The following is a 6,131-nucleotide window of genomic DNA, read 5'->3' as shown; positions in this document are numbered from 1 at the left end:
TAAAAAAAATACAGATTTATTTAGACGGGATATTGATTGACAAGTAAGCTGCTTGGTATTTTTTTTGGTCAGGATTTATGGTAAAACATGTTTCAAAACTTAAAATTTATTATTGATTTTACTGAACCATTTCTAGTATATAGGTTTGACAGACTGCCAAAAACTAGATTCGTCTCTTTGATAAATTCTCCTGGGGATCAGCTCTTTAGATCCAGAAGGCAGAATAACAATTTTAAGGGTGATCAGCAAAATAAGTGAGCGAAAGTCAGTTAACGGCGGGCGTCATGCACAACTCCAAACTTGTTTTGCTCTCCCTACCTAACCCCTCTTTCTCCCTGCATGCCCTTGCCTTTCGCTTGCATGCATGCTACTTACACTTTGCTTGCCTTTGCTATTCTTACTATTTTACGGTATATGGTTGTAGGCACAAGAGGTATTTCCATCAGCCCCCTGTTCCTAATCGCCTCTCTATAATTACCAACCCCTACGTTCACGAAGATTGCAATGGGGCAATATTCTGTGACTTAAAGGCTGGAAGGTATAGTATTTTCAGCTGTAAGACATGTTCAAGGACAACAAGACTATAAAGTCGCCAGGGTTGCTTATAGAAAGAGAATAAGGGCATAGGTAACCCTGACAGAAAACCTCAATCAACTACAAGCCCTACCAACGCGTCGATTTATGATCATCACCCTTCAAGCATTATGGGCAAGATTAAGGGCTGGGGTATGAACGTTTGGACAGTATTTATTTTGGGACATTAGAGCACATCAGACCTATCGAATTGCATTCTGAATACGAAGAATGTCATTCTGATATCAAATAATTTTGATTTTTTGAAATTCGCAATTTAATACACATTTTATGGCAAATCATTAAAATTGATATTTTGATATTTAACAGTACTCGAAGTAAACTTTATAAATCTGATGATTTATACTTAAAGTGTATGTAGGTGGGATGAAAATCCGACGATCAATTGAAAATTTTGACCTTTCGTATTGAAGATATGGATTTTTTTCCCAAAACACACAAAAAAATTAGGTCTTTTGGGAAAAAATCCATATCTTCAATACGAAAGGTCAAAATTTTCAATTGACCGTCGGCTTTTCCTTCCTGCTACATACACTTTAAGAATATATCATTAGATTTATATAATTTACTTCGAGGACTGTTATATATCAAAAATTTGAAAAATATCAAATTTTTATAATTTGTCATAAAATTTTATTATATTGTAATTTTCAAAAATGAAAATTATTTGATATCAGAAAGACATGCTTCGTATTCAGAATGCAATTCGATAGGTCTGAGGTGCTCTCATGTCCCACAAAAAAATACTGTCGAAACACAATAAACGCTCATTTTAGATCCCTTAACAAAAAAGCCGAAATGGGCACCGAAATTGTACGATCCAGTGGCCGTTCAGGAGCCCATCCTTTAGATGAAACCGTATAGTCAAAGCCGAAAGTAAGCTGTGAGGTTGGAGGGAGTATTGAAACTGGGAAAATGACTACAATTCAATTATGTACTTATAATGTGAGAACGTTTAAAGATGAAGAAACACTGCAAACCCGACTAGAAGATCTAAAGAGTTTCAAGTGGAATGTTATTGGTCTGGCAGAAACACGAAGGGAAGGCGAAGGACTAATACAACTAAAGAGAGGCGCGTGGCTTTTCAACCATGGTAAAACGGAGGACAATGTAAATGCAAGAGGAGTGGGTTTCCTCATCCACTTTATTTTCAAAGATTATATAAAGGAAGCTATTCAAACAGGGTGATACAGGTTTACGCCCCTACAACTGATTTAACTGAAGACGTAGAAATAGAGAAGTTTTATGAAGACACTGATAAAGCCATTAAAGACAAAGGTGACTACACCATATGGGTGCTCTCAATGACAAGGTTGGTGTAAAAACGGAGAAGAATCAATGGTTGGGAAAAATTGGAGAAAGGAACAAACGAGAGAGGAGAAACACCCCTTGAGTTTGCCGTAGAACAGAAACTCATGATAGCCAAAACTTTCTTCAAAAAGGACAAAAAGAGGTATTGGACATGCATGGGAAAGTCCAAATGGAGTAACCAGCAACCAGATGGACTACATATTATACAGCCAAAAAGGAAATGTGAATAACTGTGAAGTTATCATACAGGAGGATAAAATAATTGGACACCTTGATACAAGCAGAAAAGTGTTGAAGCAACAGAAGTACCTCCCATATACTACATAATGAAGTAGAAGAGGCCTTAAAGCCATATTATAACATTTTAATTCAAAATAGATAAGTATTTGCCATAAAATGTTAGCTTTTATTATCAGATATGTCCCCTTTTAATTTTGAGCCAAACAACCGAGGTAAAGCAAAGAAAATTGGAATGTACTACCAGCGCCGATGATTCTTATGACATTCTTAACATTCGCCAAACTTACCTCTCCCACTTCCTACTCCTAATACACGATGTGGTTTATCATCGCTTCCGTCCGCCCTTCCGTCACCTATATTTCCGACCAGTTTCTCCACGACGTGCCCACAAAATGTCTCATCTACCCATTTTTCCACAGCTTCAACATAGTTACCAGTGTTCCTCCAGTAATTTAACGCTTTTGTGTAGTACGCTTGATCATTAAAAATTGGAATGAGCATAACTGATTTATCCGATTCGACCATGCTGATCGTGGAACTCGAATCAGAATCTAACTGCTCTTATCGTATGTCAGAAAACTATACTATGAAAAGATCAGACACCTCATATCAAAATATTTAGGCCGAGTAAAATTTATAAAAAAAACATGTTCGCGTGCGGGTTTTTGAAAAAAAAGGAGGAGGGGACTTTTTATTTTTTATTGCAAAATCTGTGTAAATACCCGGAATTAGAGATGTTTTAGCGTACACAATAATGCCTGGAAAAAGGGGAGGCCTATTTCTATTTGTTGTTCTGAGAGGTAGGCCCCATTTAATTATCTCAAAACCTTCCTTCCAAAAATGTTTCTTGTATATTAGCATAATAGCAAGCATCTCTACTTCCTAGACATATTTTTGAAAAGTTATAACTGAATTTCAAAAATAAAATATATTTGAAGAAACCTCAAAAAAAGGAAGCGGGAGGGGACGTGAAACATGTTTATTTTTTTATTTGGCCTTACATACATGTCAAATACGTGTCAGGGAAGTACTATACCTATCTATCATCTGTGTGTAGGCACATAGCTCTATGCAGACTCAGATATCTTAACCTACCGGTGACCCGGGCGGTGACACCTCACCTAAATACCAACCGTCTCACTCGGACTGTATACAGAATGTTTTCCGCTATGCGTGTGAGATACTTGACAAATCAGATTCTTTCCTAGATGGGAAGCCATGAAACATCCCAAGCTCCATTGGATACCAGGGAGTAGGTATACAAATGGTGCCATGTCGTTGCAATTGAGATAAATGGTCAAATTACGTAGAAAAGCATAGAAAAGCTGAAAAACGCGGATCTCAGGCAGAGAACGAAGCATTTTTGCTGAACCATAAAATGTCTCAGCCTATATTATTCTAACTTACTTACCTACCCATATCAAAAAAAGACCTTTGCGGATAACTTTCCGATAGTCACCGGGTAGACACCGGCAAATTTCACATGCAAATTAGATAGGTAGCGGGTGACTACCCGATAAAATTTTGGGAAACCATAGTGGATACCTTTCAGGTAATAGGTTCAGGATGACTACCCGATTACTTTTTTGGGACCTAGCGGATAACTTTTGGTAACGATATACCTGGTGACCTCTTTGGAGACTTCCTGTTGACCTTTTGGGGAATGCAAAAATACAAATTCGTGAGTATGCACAAATTTATTAGGCAATTTAGCTTATTATTTGAATTGTAGTTTTTGGAGAAATACAACTCTGCAGTCATGGCCATTGAGCTAGTGCAATCTTGCTATAGAAAATGGTAAGTGTATAATGTAATTGTAGATATTGTACAAAAATATTCTTCTGATTTGATGAAGTAAAATTAAACTACTGTATTACTCAAAGCGGAAAATTAGCTCATGAGAACTTTCGGAATGTATCACTATTCCTTGTTCACTCGGTAGATGGACTTGCGAAAGATGCTTGCTACTGGTCAGAATGTCGAACCGTGACGTGAGTCACGTGACATGCTCTGACGCAGTAAAGAGTTGTAAGCTGCGGAGAGTCTGTGGCGGCCATGGTCTGTGTTCAAATCACTTTTGCTGGTCCTGATGTGAATGGATTCCTTCACGCCCTTCCGGAACCAATCAGTTTCTCTGTCAAGAATTTTGACGTCTTTCCAATCAATGTTGTGACCTGCTTTTTGATGGTCACCAACTGCGATCCTGGTGTTAAGAGGTCTAGCAGATTCTCCAACTTATGCCGAGTCGCAGTCATTACAGTTGACCTGGTAAACTGTACCGCAACATCTACCAGGGTGTACCTAGTTTGGTTCACACCTTTATAAGGTACATACCTTTCAATTAATGTACAACCAAATTGATATGATATCAGCATATACATGTATTACAGTACCTAAATGTGATCACATCACTGACATAGCCTATAATATATTTATCAAATATTATAATTTATTTACAACATATAGCTTAACATGAAGCTTATACACATTTACTGATGATTATTACGGTAATTTAATTGACTTTAATTTACTGTCAAAATCATGTATGATTTTAATACTAGAAAAGATATACTAAAAAATTCAAATGTGTCATATATTAGGTACATGTATAAAGACTGCATCAATATACAAATCATTTCATACAAATTTTCCTACCCGTATTGTCATATGAAATACAAGCATTCAATGCTTTATAATTCATACAGCATGTTCCAGATTAATTAGTAAACATCTTGTAATGTCCTATATATGCAAATGCATACATTTTTGGACCACAAAATAACTTGAATATTCTGCACAAATTAATTCCAACTGCCAAACAGCTAGTTACTCCATTTTGAAATCATTCGGTGACCTTTGACCATATACCCACCCACAGTGCATTCTTAAGATGCTTTAGGCTATTTTCAAGATCAAATTAAAAGCGGATAACCACCGGGTAACTCCTGCAAAGAATCTAAGTTTCTGGGAACCTTCTGGGTAACTCATTTGAAATAATTGATTTTTGGGGAGAATTCCGGATGTCTACCCGAAAACTTTTGGATAACTTAATTAGGTATCCGCAAGGTATCCGCTAGCGGCCACTTTCGGATAACTCTGGAAAAGGTATCCGAAAGGTTTCTGATGACCACCGAATGGTCATCGGGTGGTCACCGGGAACCTTTTCTTTTTGCTATAGGTACTTACTTACTTACTTACTTACTTACTTACTTACTTACTTACTTACTTACTTACTTACTTACTTACTTACTTACTTACTTATTTACTTACTTACTTACTTAAAATAATTTCCCTACCGGGGGTGACACACCTCATAAGACCCCGGTCAATTTACTGCAACCATTTGATCTGAAATGGACAAATCTCCAAATGCCAAGAAGGTATGACCTCCCGAGTGGTGTCACTGGAAAGAGAAAAATGTAAAAAATATAATAACAATATTTCCCCACCCGCGGGTTACTCTCATTTTAAGACGAGGGTTAATTTTCATATGGGTTCTTTTCATATATCCAAATGCACGGTATGATCCCCGGAGTGGTGTCAGGAAAATAGGAAAAAAGGAAATATTAAAATAATATATAATAAAAAATAATTTCCCTACCTGGGGTGACACACCTCATAACACCCCGGTCAATATATCTCTTCATATCTGGAAATGCCAAGAAGGTATCGACGTGACCCCCCCCCGCACCATATAGCTGCCCCATGTGGCTTCGGCAATATATTGTGTCACCCGGGGGTCATACCTACTTGAGATTTTGAGATATAGACTCAAAATAGAAAAAGAGTGTAATGAGGATTGGCACTCCGGTGGGGAAATAATTTTGTATTATATCCTGCACTTTTTTTCTTTTTCATTTGACCCCACTCAGGGTGCTTACCTACTTGACATTTCAAGATATGAAAAGGACCCACAATATGAATATTGACCCTGGTCTAACGCGAAGTATCACCCCGGTGGAAAATTACTTTTATTCTATTCTTTC

The sequence above is a fragment of the Amphiura filiformis genome, unplaced genomic scaffold (assembly GCF_039555335.1).
Source record: "Amphiura filiformis unplaced genomic scaffold, Afil_fr2py scaffold_73, whole genome shotgun sequence".
NCBI classification, from domain to species: domain Eukaryota; kingdom Metazoa; phylum Echinodermata; class Ophiuroidea; order Amphilepidida; family Amphiuridae; genus Amphiura; species Amphiura filiformis.
This window is presented reverse-complemented; position numbering follows the sequence as displayed.